The sequence below is a fragment of the Mesoplodon densirostris genome, chromosome X (genome assembly GCF_025265405.1).
Source record: "Mesoplodon densirostris isolate mMesDen1 chromosome X, mMesDen1 primary haplotype, whole genome shotgun sequence".
Lineage (NCBI taxonomy): Eukaryota > Metazoa > Chordata > Mammalia > Artiodactyla > Ziphiidae > Mesoplodon > Mesoplodon densirostris.
The window spans coordinates 71,126,415-71,142,543 of record NC_082681.1 but is presented as its reverse complement, the minus strand read 5'-3'; positions in this window follow the sequence as shown (position 1 = coordinate 71,142,543).

Sequence of the window (16,129 nt, the reverse complement as noted above, 5' to 3'; positions counted from 1 at the left end):
CTCACTACAAATAACTCAATTTCATTTCTTTTTATGGCTGAGTGATATTCCAATTTATATATGTGCCACATCTTCTTTATCCATTCATCCAATGGTGGACACTTAGGTTGCTTCCATCTCCTGGCTATTGTAAATAGAGCTGCAATTAACATTTTGGTACATGACTCTTTTTGAATGATGGTTTTCTCAGGGTATATGCCCAGTAGTGGGATTGCTGAAGAAGAGCAAAAATTTGATAGCAGTATATATTAAATAGCTTTTTTTCTGTTTATGATTTAATTTTGCATATTTTTTGAAATGTAGAATAGTTAAATTTTTATTAGTCTAATATTTATGTTTCTATACTATGGCTTTTTATTTTCCTTCATGTTTTACTTCTCTACAAATTATGTATTAAAACTTTGTGTGTGTGTGTGTGTGTGTGTTGACAAAACACTATAAATAAATTAAGGATAAATCTGTAGAAGACTGGTTAAAACTATTGCACATCTACTCAGTCAGATATGCTGCAGTTACAAAAAAATAATGAGAAATATATCTATGCACTGATATGAAAATATGTCCAGAATATACTCAGGAAAAAGTCATAACAAAAATACAAAAACACTAATGTGTAATAGAGTGTATAATATCCTTAATTTGGGAAAGAAAAGGGTGAAAATAAAATATAGATTTGTATTTGTATGGGCATAAAGAAGCAATGCAGTAAAATGAAAACTAATAAATGTAGTTAGACAAGGGTATTAGGAAAAATGAGGTAGAATGAGACAGAGGTGGAAACAAAGATTCTCATTATTATTTCTCCTTATCATTCTTATTACTTTTTAAATTTTTAACCATATGAATATACTACCTAATTAAAATAAGAAAAAAATTAATTAAACATTTAAAAAATTCCTTCAATGTGTTCAAAATTGAATTCCTGAGCTGCTCCCAAACCTGATCTTCATGAGATTTTTTCCATTTCAGTTAATGGCCACTCCATTCTTCCAGTTTCTCAAGTAATTTTTTTTTTTTTTTTTGTGGTACGCAGGCCTCTCCCTGTTGTGGCCTCTCCCATTGCAGAGCACAGGCTCCGGACGTGCAGGCTCAGTGGCCATGGCTCATGGGCCCAGCTGATCCGTGGCATGTGGGATCTTCCCAGACCGGGGCACCAACCCATGTCCCCTGCATCGGCAGGTGGACTCTCAACAACTGCGCCATGAGGGAAGCCCTCTCAAGTCATTTTGAGTGTCGTCCTTGATTCCAATGTCTTGTCTACCAACAAATCTCCTAGATTCTACCTTCAAAATTGTGGGTTCCAGCTCCTTGTTAAAAAACCTGTGTGTGAAGAGACTGATCAAGATGGCGGAGAAGTAGGACTTGGAGTTCACCTTCTTCCATTAAAACACTGAAAATACATCTATTAGTGGAAGTATTCACACAGAACGGCTACTGAGCACTGACAGAAGACCTCAGACATCAAAAAAAAAAAAAAAAAAAAAACCAAGAAAATCTCCATGTAACTGGGTAGGACAAAAAGAAAAAAAAAAAGGAGTCTGGATGGGACCTGCACCCCAGGGAGAGAGCTGTGAAGGAGGAAATGTTCCCACACCCTGGAAAATCTCCTCACCAATGGGAAGGTCAGCCTGGATGGAGGGCGAGCTTCAGAGCCTAGGAGGAGAGAGCAGCAATTGGTTTGTGGAAGGCAAAATGAAGAGTAACCTGCACAGACGGTCAGCACCACCACCCTGTGCTCCCCAACCTGAAATATTCCTCTGTCAGTGGGGGTGGTGGCTGGTGGAGGTTCTGCTAGTGAGACCCATGGAGTGGACCAGGGTTAGATGTGCAGAAACAGCCTGAAGAGGCTGGGCTGTGGCAACTGAGGGTGTACTCAGAAGTCTGGGCCCACCAGAGAGACAGGGCACCATTATTGGGAGGTGCATGAGGAGAAGGGTGGGACCACCAAAAGAACTTCTTTCCACGTGAGTTCTCCCAAGCAACAGGACACTGCCGACAGGAGCTCCGGGGGCAAGCACGAGTGACTGCCACCATTTTGAGCTCCAGAGACAGGCACTGGTGACCTCTTCCACACCCACAGGCAGACACAAGGCACCACACCCTTTGTCCTGGGATGGCATGTAAAGCATCCTCCACTAGGAAATCCACCAGTAGGTGCCAGGACCTGCCCCCACTGACCTGGTAGGGCACAGACAGCTCTGGCCACTAGGAAATCTTCCAGCGGGCCCCAGAACCTGCTCCCACTGACCCAGAAGGGCCATGATAACTGCTGTAACTAAGAATTTTGCCACCGGACCCCAGGACCCACCCCGGCTGACACTGTAGAGTTCAGATAGCTCCTGCCACTAGGAAACCCACCAGTTGGCCCTGGGACCTACTCCCACTGTCCCAGGAGGGTTCAGATCACTCTGGCCACTAGGAAATCCACTAGTGGTCCCCAGGACCTACCCCCACTATCTCTGGAGGGCACTGATAGCTCCCACCACTAGGAAATCTACCTTCAGGTGCTGGGACCTTCCCTGCTGTCCTGGGAGCATGCAGAGAGCTAGCACCACTAGGAAATCTGACTAGAGGTGTGGCAGAAAGCACAGCTGAGCCCCTGAGGCTGTGTGACTACAGAAAAATAACTGAAATGTCTCCTCGTGGCTGCATGAATAGAGGAGTTACACCTCCACTGACAACTTCCTAAATTCAGTGCCTGCAAAACATCTGAACAGAAAACAAGTGCTCCTACAGATGAGACAGTTCTGGCTTTAGAAGCTATGGGCTTTATGGGCACATACACATGGGGGTTGGGCCAGGCTAGAGTATGAGATGCAGTTTATGACTACTGCAGTCCTGGGACCTGACTTCAGTGGCTCTGTGCCAGTGGCCTAGTGACAACAATGCCTGAGAGTCAACAAGAACAATTGCTGGCATACACATGGTTAAGGTGAGACTGAAAGCAGCGCCAACAACAGTGTAATTTGTGTGCCCACACATTGGGTGAAAGGGGACACAACACAGCACACTCACATGTGAACAGTTCCAGAAGGGGAATACTCAGTGGCTTCACTCCCAGTGGGAGTGATCCAATCCCACATACCTCACAACACAGATCAGAAACACAGCTAAGAAACAGATCTGGGGGCCTCTACTTCAACAATTAGGGAACAGACCCTGCCCCTGACAGGGCAGTGACAACCACAGAGCAAAGGGGAGACCCTGCTCAATATCTAGGGCAGGCTCTGGTCACCACAACACCAGTCAAACCGCCTATCAAGGGGAAAATGGCCAGCATTCAGTGAGGAAAGTGGTGGTAGTCATCCATACTAAAATAGACCTCGCACCAAAAAAAAAATTAAACCTACACAGGTCACAAAGGGACATTCCCACATAAAAATTGCCCTCCAAGACAGTCTGAGGGTCTGGCAATGGGAGGAAGAACCTTCAGAGCTCTTAGCCTATAAGGCCAGTGGGGCTTGAGTGAAGGAGCTCCACAGAGTTGGGGGAAACAGAGATTCCACTCTTGGAGGGTGCACACAAGGTCACACATACACTGGGACACAGCACAGAGAAACACTTCCATAGGAACCTGAGCTAGACCTACTTAGGGGATTTGAAGGGTCCCCTGGGGAGGCAGGAGTTGGCTGTAGCTCACTGTGAGGGCACAGGGACTGGTAGCAGATATCTCAGCATATGTGGATTGGTGTGAGCTCTCCTGAACATCCCCAACTTGGCACAAAATCCTGGCCCCACCCAACATCCTGCAGGCTCCAGTACTGGAGTGCCTCAGGCCAAACAACAAGGAACACAGAAACACAGCCCCACCCATCAGAAAACAGGCTGCCTAAAGTCATACTAAGCTCACAGCCATCCCAAAACATACCACCTGACACAAACCTGCCCACCAGAGGGGCAAGACCCAGATCCACCCACTAGAGGATAGATAAATGTCCCTCCCACTATGAAAGCTGTACAAGCCCCTGGACCAACTTCAACCACCAGAGGGCAGTCATCAGAAATAAGAAGAAAAATGATTCTTCAGCCTGACGAAAGGAGACCACAAGCACAGTATGTTAGACAAAATGAGATGACAGAGAAATATTTTGTAGATAATGTAGCAAGATAAAAACTTACAAGAAAAAATAAAGATGAGATCGGCAATCTACCTGAAAAAGAATTCAGAGTAACGAGAGTAAAGATGACACCAGATCTCAGAAAAAAAAAAAAAAATGGAGGCACGGATCAAGAAGATACAGGAAATGTTCAACAAGGACCCAAAAGAACTAAAGAAAAAACAAACGCAGGTGAACAATACAATAACTGAAATGAAAAATACACTAGAAGGAATCAATGACAAAATAACCATGGCAGAAGAATGGATGAGTGAGCTGGAAGACAGAAGTGTGGAAATCACTGTTGTGGAATAGAGTAAAGCAAAAAGAATTAGAAGAAATGCACATAGTCTCAGAGACTTCTGGCACAACATTAAATGCACCAACACTTGAATTATATGGGTCACAGAAGGAGAAGAAGAGGGAGAAAGGGCCTGAGAAAATATTTGAAGTGATTAAATTGAAAATATCCTTAACTTGGGAAAGGAAATAGTCACCAAAATCCAGGAAGGGCAGAGAGTCCCATACAGAATAAACCCAAGGAAGAACATGTCGAGACACATATTAATCAAACTAACAGAAATTAAATACAAACAAAAATATTAAAAGCAACTAGGGAAAAGCAACAAATAATGTACAAGGACATCCCCATAAGATTATCAGCTGATTTTTCAGCAGAAACTCCGTAGGCCAGACAGGAGTGGCACAATATATTCAAAGTGATGAAAGGGAAAAACCTACAGCCAAGAAACCCTACCCAGCAAGACACTCATTCAGATTCAATGGAGAAATCTAAAGCTTTACAGACAAGCAAAGGCTAAGAGAATTCAGCACCACTAGACCAGCTTTACAACAAATGCTAAAGGAACTTCTCTAGGCAGGGGGGAAAAAAGGAGACCACAACTAGAAACAAGAAAATCACAAACAGGAAAGCTCAATGATAAAGGCAAACATACATTAAAAGCAAGAAATCATCCATACACAAAGATGATATCAAAACATGCAACTATGAGAAAATGAGAGTGAAAATGTAGGAAATGGGAATTGCATTTGAAATTATGAGATCAGTAACTTAAAACAACCTGGTGTATATAGAGACTGCTTTATCAAAATCTCATGGGAAATGCAAACAATAAAAACTACAATAGATACACACACAAGAAAGAAAAATCAACCCAGACACAACACTGAAAATGGTCACCAAACCACAAGAGAAGAGAACAAAAGAGGAAAGGATGAAAAAGACCTACAAAAACAAACTCAAAACAATTAAGAAAATGGCAATAGGAACATACATATTGATAGTTACCTTAAATGTAAATAGATTAAATGCTCCAAACAAAAGACACAGACTGGCTGAATGGATACATAAGCAAGACCTGTATATATACTGTCTACAAGAGACCCACTTCAGACCTAGGGACACATACAGACTAAAAGTGAGGGAATGGAAAAAGGTATTCCATGCAAATGGAAATCAAAAGGAAGCTAGAGTAGCAATACTAATGTCAGTCAAATTAAACTTTAAAATATATAAAGAGATAAGGAATGACACTCAAGGGATCAAGCCAAGAAGAAGATATAACAATTTTAAATACATATGCACCCAACATAGAAACACCACAATATATAAGGCATATGCTAACAGCCATAAAAGGGTAAATCGACAGTAACACAGTAATAGTGGGGGACACTAACACTACACTTACACCAATGGACAGATCATCCAGACTGAAAATTGATAAGGAAACACAAGCCTTAAATGGCACATTAGACCAGATAGACTTAATTGATATTTATAAGACATTCCAACCAAAAGCAGCAGAATATACATTCTTCTCAAGTGCACATGGAATATTCTCCAGGATAGATCATACCTTGGGTCACAAATCAAGCCTCAGTAAATTAAAAAAATATATTGAAATCATATCAAGCATGTCTTCTTACCACAACACTTTGAAATTAGAACACAATTACAGGAAAAAAATACTGTTTAAAACACAAACATATGGAGACTAAATAATATGTTACTAAACAACCAAAGGATCACTGAAGAAATCAAAGAGAAAAAAAAAAATTAGAGACAAATGACCATGAAAACACAATGATCCTAATCCTATGGGAGGCAGCAAAAGCAGTTCTAAGAGGGAAGTTTATAGCAATACAATCTTACATCAGGAAACAAGAAAAATCTCAAATAAACAACCTATCCTTACAACTAAACCAACTAGAAAAAGAATAAAAACAAAACCAAGATTTAGTAGAAGGAGAGAAACCATAAATATCAGAGCAGAAATAAATGAAATAGAGACAAAGAAAACAGTAGCGAAGATCAATGAAACTAAAACGTGGTTCTTTGAGTGGATAAAAAAATTGATAAACCTTTAGTGAGATTCATCAAGAAAAAAAGGGAGAGGACTCAAATCAATAAACTTAGAAATGTAACAGGAGAAGTTACAATGGACACCACAGAAACACAATGCATCATAAGAGACTACTACCAGCAACTATAGGCCAATAAAATGGACAATGTAGAAGAAACTGATAAATTCTTAGAAAGGTACAACCCTAAAGAGTGAACCAGGAAGAAATAGGAAATAACAGAGCAATCACAAGTACTAAAACTGAAACTGATTAAAAATCTTCCAACAAACAAAAGCCGAGGATCAGATGGCTTCACCGGCGAATTCTATCAAACATTTAGAAAATAGTTAATCCTACCTTTTGGAAACTCTTCCAAAAATTCGCACAGGAAGGAACACTCCCAAGATCATTCTACAAAGCTACAATCACCCTGATACCAAAACCACACAAAGATACCACCCTCCAAAGAAAAAGATATTACAGGCCAATATCACTGATGAACATAGACACAAAACTCCTCAACAAAATACTAGCAAATTAAATCCAACAACACATTAGGGCTTCCTTGGTGGTGTAGTGGTTGAGAGTCTGCCTGCCGATGCAGGGGACATGGGTTCGTGCCCTGGTCTGGGAAGATCCCACATGCTGTGGAGCAGCGGGGCCCATGAGCCATGGCCACTGAGCCTGCATGTCCGGAGTCTGTGCTCTGCAATGGAAGAGGCCACAACAGTGAGAGGCCTGCATACCGCAAAAACAAAATAAAAATAAAAATAAAAAAAATTGAATCGAACAACACATTAAAAGGATCATACACCATGATCAAGTGAAATTTATCCCAGGGATGCAAGGATTCTTCAATATGCACAAATTAATCAAAGTGATACACCATATTAAGAAATTGAAGAATAAAAAGCACATGATCATCTCAATAGATGTAGAAAAAGCTTTTGACAACATTCAGCACCCATTTATGATAAAACCTCTCCAGAAAGGGGGACTGGAGGGAACCTACCTCAACATAATAAAGGTCATGTACGACAAACACGCAGCAAACATCATTCTCAGTGGTAAAAACTCAAAGCATTTTCTCTAAGATCAGAAACAAAAGAAGGATGTCCACTCTCACCACTATTATTCAACATAGTTTTGGAAATCCAAGCCATGGGAATAAGAGAAGAAAAAGAAATATATAAAAGGAATCCAAATTGGAAAAGAAGAAGTAAACTGTCACTGTTTGCAGATGACAGGATACTAAACATATAGAATCCTAAAGATGCTACCAGAAAATTACTAGATCTCATCAACAAATTTGGTAAAGTTGCAGGATACAAAATTAATACACAGAAATCTCTTGCTTTCCTATACCCTAACAACTAAAAATCAGAAAAAGAAATTAAATAAAAAATCCCGTTTACCACTGCATCAAAAATAATAAAATACCTAGGAATAAACCTAACTAAGGAGGCAAAAACCTGTATTCAGAAAACTACAAGATACTAAGAAATAAAAAAGAAAGAAAGAAATAAAAGGCAACACAGATGGAGAGATAAACCATGTTATTGGATTGGAAGAATCAATATCATCAAAATAACTATACTACCCAAGGCAATCTACAGATTCAATGCAATCCCTATCAAATTACCAATGGCATTTTTCACAGAATTAGAAAAAATTTTTACAATTTGTATGGAAATAAAACAGACACCCCAAATAGCTAAAGCAATCTTGAGGAAGAAAAACAGAGCTGGATGAATCAGACTCCCTGACTTCAGACTACACTACAAAGCTACAGTCACCAAAACAGTATGACATTGTCACAAAAACAGAAGTATAGATCAATGGAACAGGATAGAAAATCCAAAGATAAACCCACATACCTATGGTCACCTAATGTATGACAAAGGGGGTAAAAATATACAATGGGGGAAAGACAGTCTCTTCAATAAGAGGTGCTGGGAAAACTGGACAGCTACATGTAAAAGAACAAAATTAGAACACTCCCTAACACCATAAATGAAAATAAACTCAAAATAGATTAAAGGCCTAAATGTAAGTCTGGATACTATAAAACTCTTAGAGGAAAACATAGGCAGAACACTCTTTAATATAAATTGCAGCAATATCTTTTTTGATCCACTTCCTAGAGTAATGAAAATAAAATAAGCAAATGGGGTCTAATTAAACACATTTTTACAGCAAAGGAAACCGAAAACAAAACAAAAAGACAACCCTCAGAATGGGAGAAAATATTTGCAAATGAAGCAACTGACAAGTGACTAATCTCTAAAATATACAAACAGCTCATGCAGCTCAATATCCAAAAAACAAACAACCCATTCAAAAAATTGGACGGAAGTTCTAAATAGACATTTCTCCAAAGAAGACACACAGATGGCCCAAAAGCACATGAAAAGTTGCTCAACATCACTAATTATTAGAGAATTGCAAATGATAACTTCAATGAGGTATTACCTCACACTGGTCAGAAGAGCCATTGTCAAAATATCTGCAAACAATAAATTCTGGAGAGGGTGTAGAGAAAAGCATAGCCTCCTACACTGTTGATTGGCATGTAAATTGATAAAGCCACTATGCAGAACAGTGTGGAGGTTACTTAAAAAACTAAAAATAGAACTACTATATGACATGGCAAACCCACTCCTGGACATATACCCCGAGAAAACCAGAATTTGAAAGATACATGCCCCCCAATGTTCATTGCAGCACTATTTACAATAGAAAGGACATGAACACACCCTAAATGTCCATCACTGGAGGAATGGATAAAGAAGATGTGGTACATATATACAATGGAATATTACTCAGCCATAAAAAAGAACTAAATAATGCCATTTGCTGCAACATGGATGGACCCAGAGATTATCATACTGATTGAAGTAGTCAGAGAAAGACAAATATCATATGATATCACTTATATGTGGAATCTAAAAAACGGTACACATGAACTTATTTACAAAACAGATATGGAATCACAGATGTAGAACACATACTTATGGTTATCAAGGGGTAAGGGAGGGAGAGATAAATTGTGAGACTGGGATTGAAATATACACACTACTATATATAAAATAGAGAACTAACAAAGACCTACTGTATAGCACAGTGAACTCTACTGAGTACTCTGTAATGGCCTACATGGGAAAAGAATCTAAAAAAGAGTAGATATATGTATATGTATAACTGATTCACTTTGTTATACATCTGAAACTAATACAACATTGTAAGTCAACTATACTCCAATAAAAATGTTTTAAAAACAATAACATATTGTACACATAAAATTTGTTTAAAAGTAGATCTCATGTTAAGTATTCTTTCCACAAGAAAATAAAATAAAAATAAGTATTAAAAAGAAAAATAAAACCTACGTGTGATTTTTTTTTCAGGCTTAACTGTAGGCAATTATAAAGGCTTTTCCTGGCAGGTCTCATGTGGACACTGCCTTCTTTATGCCAGACTTGGTGTACTAAGAATGCTTTGCAGTCTCTGAGGAGAGTTGTAGTCAAGGTTTCAGGCCCTCTGACCTGTCATGCTCTTTCACACATTTACATGTCTACCTTGGGCAACTTCATTTCTATAACTCTTTATCTGATCCCATGCAATCTGGTGCTGTTCAGACACTCTGCTGAGACCTCCTCAACAGCGAAGACATGAATATACTTTTTCCCACTCTGATTCACTCCACTCTTATCCCTACCCTCTCATCCTTACCAATCTCACCTGCCCACATCCTCAAGGTCCATGAAACTATGGAAGCCTTTTGTTGGGACTTCCTCAATTGTGACACAAGCTCTACATCAGTGCTGATACAACTATTACCAGCGGGTTATTCCATGGGGAAAAAAGGAAAAGGGGAAGTTGGCACTTCCTCCAGCTTTAGCTTTATGCTTATACTATTAAATAAGTGATTAAAAGACTTAACTCTTTTTTATTGTTTTTTGGGTTTGTCTTTTTTGTGTGCTTTAAATTTTTTTCCAGCTTTATTGAAGTCTAATTAACAAATAAAAATTGTATATATTTAAAGTGTACAATGTGATTTTTATATATGTATACATTGTGATTGATTACCATAATCAAAATAATTAATATATCTATCATCTCACAAATTTCCTTTTGTGTGTGTTGGGCGGGGGCAAAAACATTTAAAATATATTTCGTTAGAAAATTCCAAGTATACAATACAGTATTATTAAATATAGTCACAATGCTGTACTTTAGATCTCTAGAACTTATTCAACTTGCATAACTGAATGTACCATGAGACCAATTTTTCCCAAACCCCATTAGCTGGTAACCACCATTTTATTTTCTGCTTTTATAAGTTTGATTTTTTTAGATTACACACATAAATGAGATTATGCAGTACTTTTCTTTCTGACTCTGCCTTATTTCACTTACCATAATGTCTTCCAGGTTCATCCATGTTGTTGCAATGACAGAATTTCCTTAAAGACTGAATAAAATTCCATTATATATACTGGAGGTTAAGATAAAGCTATATACTAGGACATAGTGTGATACATATAGATATCATATTTTCTTTATGCATTCATTTGTCCACAGAGACTTAGGTTGTTTCCATACCTTGGCTGTTGTGAATAATGTTGCAGTGAACAGAAGGCAGATATCTCTTCAAGATACAGATTTTATTTCCTTTGGATATACACCCAGAAGTGGGATTCCTGTGTCAAATAGAAGTTATATTTTTTTTAATTGTTTGAGGAACCTCCATAGTGTTTTCCATAATAGCTATACTAATTTACATTCCTACCAACAGTGTATAAGAGTTCCCTTTATATTTTTTTGTAATTCTTTTATTTTTTCCAGCTTTACTGAGGTTAAATTAAAAGATATTTAAAGTGTACAGTATGATGGTTTGATATGCATATACATGATGAAAGGGTTCCTCCTATCAAGCTAATTAACACATTTATCATCTCACATATTTAAATTTCTGTGACATTTTGTTCCACTCTCTTAGCAAATTTCAACTATACAATACAGTGTTATCAACTATAGTCATTAGGTTATACATTAGATCCTCAGACCTTATTCATTATAACTGAAACTTTATACCCATTTACCAGCCTATGTCTATTTCCCCCAACCCTCAGACTCTGGTAACCACTTTTCTATTCTCTGTATCCATGAATTCAACTTTTTTTTTAGATTCCACATATAGATGATATAATGCAGTATTTGTCTTCCCCTGCCTGGCTTATTTCACTTAGCATAATGTACTCAAATTCATTGCAAATGACAGAATTACCCTCCTTTTAAGGTTGAATAATATTCCATTGTACATATATATTCATCCATTGATGGACACACTTAGGTTGTTTCTGTACCTTGACTATTGTGAATAATCTGCTATAAATTTGGCAATACAGTCACATCTTTGTGATAATGATTTCATTTCATCTGGCTATTTACCCAGGATTGGAATTGCTAGATCATATGGAAGTTCTATTTTTAATTTTTTGAGGAATCTCCACACTGTTTTCCATAGTGGTTATACCAGTTTACAATGCCTCCAACAGTGCACAAGTTTTCCCTTTGTGCCACATCCTCATAAATACATGCTATGTCTTGTCTTTCTATAATAGTCATTCTAACCAGTGTGAGATGATATCTCATTGTTGTTTGATTGCATCTCCCTGATGATTAGTGATTTTGAGCACTTTTTAATGTATCTGATGGCCATTTGTATGTCTTAGCAGTGTCCCATAGGTTTCTGGTAGGTTGATTTTTTTTAAATTTGTTCTGAGATATTCTTTGATTTCCCTTTTGATTTCTTCTGTGACCTATTAGTTGTTGAGAAATGTGTTGTTTAGTTTCCACATGTTTGTAGATTTTCTAACCTTCCTCTTGTTGTTGATTTCTAGTTTCATATTATTGTGATCAGAAAAGATACTTGGTATAATTTTAATTTCCTTAAATTTGCTAAGACTTATTTTGTGTTGCATCATATGATATATCCTTAGGAATGTTCTGTGTGTACTTGAGAAGTATGTGTATTCTGCTGCTGTTGGATGGAATAACTGTTATGTCCGTTTGATCTACTCTATGATTCAAGTCCATCATTTTCTTGTTGATTTTCTGTCTGAATGCTGTATCCACTGTTCAAAGTTAGGTATTGAAACCCCCTACTATTTTTGTATTATTCTCTATTTATCCCTTCAGATCTGGTAGCATTTGTTTAATTTATTTAGGAGCTCCAAAGTTGGGTGGGTATATATTTATAATTGTTATATCTCCTTGATGGGTTGATCTTTTTTCATTATATAATAGCATGCCTTGTCTCTTTTTACTGTTTTTGGATTTAAGTCTATTCTCTCTGATATAAGTATAGCTAACCATGTTTTCACTTGCATGGAATATCTTTTTCCATTCCTTCACTTTGTCTAAGTGTGTCCTGAAATTGATATGGGTGTCTCATAGGCAGCATAGAACTGGGTTGTTTTTATCATCAATTCTGCCACTCAGTGACTTTTTGTTGGTGAGTTCAATCCATTTACATTTATTGTAATATTGGCATGTAAGTATATACTAATGTCATCTTATTAATTTATTTCTGGTTGTTTTGTATTTCTTTTTTTTTTACAACTTTATTGGAGTATAATTGTTTCACAATGGTGTGCTAGTTTCTGCTTTATAACAAAGTGAATCAGTTATACATATACATCTGTTCCCATATCCCTTCCCTCTTGTGTCTCCCTCCCTCCCACCCTCCCTATCCCACCCCTCCAGGCAGTCACAAAGCACTGATCTGATCTCCCTGTGCTATGCAGCTGCTTCCCACTAGCTATCTACCTTACGTTTGGTAGTGTATATATATCCATGCCTCCCTCTCGCTTTTTCACAGCTTACCCTTACCCCTCCCCATATCCTCAAGTCCATTCTCAAGTAAGTCTGTGTCTTTATTCCAGTTTTACCAATAGGTTCTTCATGACATTTTTTTTCTTAAATTACACATATATGTGTTAGCATACAGTAATTGTCTTTCTCTTTCTGACTTACTTCACTCTGTATGACAGACTCTAGGTCTATCCACCTCATTACAAATAGTTCAATTTTGTTTCTTTTTATGGCTGAGTAATATTCCATTGTATATATGTGCCACATCTTCTTTATCCTATCCTATTTATTCTATTGTTTCCTTCTTCCTCTGTCTCTGCCTGCTTTCATAAATTGGTTGATTTCTGTGGTGGTGCATGCTATTTCACCTTTCCTTTTTCACTTGTGGGTCTACTTTAGGTTTTTCTTTTGTGGCTACCTTGTGAATTACCCAAAACACCTAATAGGTAAAACAGTCCTTTGTAGGACTATAGCAAGTCATCTTCAAATGCTTAAAAAGCTCCACCATTTTACTTCTCCCTTTAATATTATTGATGTTATAATTTACCTTTTTTAATGTTGTGCATTTGTTAACAACTTGCAGTAGCTATAGTTATTTTTACTAATCGTTCCCTTTAACTTTTACACTTTATTTAAGTGGCAAACACACCATCTGATATATAGTTACTGCTTTCTAAATCTGTCTATTTTTTACCTTTACCAGTGTGTTGTGTACTTCTACATGTTTTTATGTCATTGATTAGTGTGTTTTCATTTCAGCTTGAAGAACTCCTTTCAGCATTTCTTGCAAAACAGGTCTAGTGGTGATAAACTCCCTCAGCTTTTGTTTGTCTATGAAAGCCTTATTTTTCATATCTGAAGGATAACTTTAACAGATAAAGTATACTTGGCTGGCAAGTTTTATCTTTCAACACTTTAAATTCCACTCTTTCCTAGCCTGTAGAGTTTCTGCTGAGAAAACCACTCTTAGCATAATGGGAGTTTCTTTGTAGGACACTTTCTTTTTATCCCTGGCTGCCTTTATGATTCTTTCTTTGTTGAACTTGACATTTATTATAATGTGTAATAAAGAAGGTCTTTTTGCATAGAGATAATCAGGTGTTCTATCAGCTTCGTGGACTTGTATGTCCAAGCCTTTCCTCAGGTTTGGGAAGTTATCAGCTATTATTTCTTTAAATAAACTCTCTGCCCCCTTACCCCTCTCTTCTCTTTCTGGAACCCCTATATTCAAATATTTGCCTTTCTGATAGAATCAGATAGCTCTCACGGTCTTTCTTCACTCTTTTTAAACCTTAGTTTCCTCTCCTCTTCTAACTGTATCATTTCTACATTCCTATACTCCAAGTCATTTATTGTCACTTCCATCTGGTCTGCCCTACGACAGATGTTCTCTATTGTATTCTTCATCTCGTTCATTGAATTCTTCACCTCTAAAATTTCTGTTCCTTTATTTTTTTTATTTCAGTCTCTTTGGTAAAGAATTCTCTCTATTCATTAATTTTATTCCTGATTTCATTGAATCATATTTTGAAATTTTCTTGTAGTTCACTGAATTTCCTTATATCAGCTATTTTCAAATATTTATCAGTTATATCACAATATTCTATGATCTTGTGTTTAGTTGCTGGAAAGTTATAACTTTCTTCTTATGATGCCACATTTTCTTGATTTTTCCTATTGCTTCTAGTCATGCATTCTGCTTCTTCATTTGAGGTAACAGATACCTCATTAAATAAGCTTTTATGTGTTCTTTAGTTCTTACAGTTCTCCAGGTTGTCTATTAGGAACCTCTCTTTTGTTTTCCAGAAGGTGGCATTATAGCTCAAGTTTACGGTTTCTCCCTTGGTTACCAACTGTGTCTTGTTTTTGGCCATGTTCATTGTCTACCAAAGCTCTCGGGATCTTGCTCTCTCAGATGCACCTGAGTTCACACCCAAGAAGAGGTTAGCAGAGTGGGAAGAACTGTGGGTGTAGCACTCAGTGTGTTTGGCTATTGTAGACATGGTAAGAAATTCCACAGAGATGGTACACCCAGAGGCATGTGGGAGGACTTTCTACTGAGAAGAATTCTTTTAAAGCCATTTGAAATTCTTATATGTCTTTTCTCAAGTATCCTCCCTCCCCCCAGTCACAGTGCTCCCACCTTAGTACTTTAGATGCTGGTGGAGAGAAATAGGTTTCTGCTGCTGCATCCCATCCAGCTGGAATAACCAGACCCTCTCTCACTGTTTTCTTGTTTCCCTGAAGGATAGTTTCTGTTAGATGAATCAGCCCCAATCAGGACCTTCTTGGGGGTGAAGAGTTTTATGAAAGTTTTCTCTTACCACCTTTGCTGGAACCAAACTTATCTTCACTGTGGCAAAATGTATATTTTTCTTTATTTTTTCCTCTAATGGTGTGTTGGAGTCTCCCTTCAGGAGGGCTGGTGTTCTGAAAAAAATTCTCTTTCATGGGTAAGTGCTGCCCAATTCAGCACTTACTGAATCCTTGCCAAACAGCAGCAAGAGTAGTCCAGACAGTCCTGCTGCTTCTGTTGGTTCTGCAGAATGTATGGAGGTTTGACTATTTCCTACCACCTGCACTGATGGGCAAGATTCTTCTTGATTCCCTTGGAGCTAAATGCAAAGTCTGGAAACTCCCACAAAGTCGTCTTTGTTCACACATGGATGTCTACTTTATTGACTAAAAAGGAGTATATAAAAGAGGAATGTCTTATGCAAGTTACAGCCATCACTTTTGATGCATTTAGAGTTTATTTTGTTTATGGCTTAAGATAGGAGTCTAGTTTT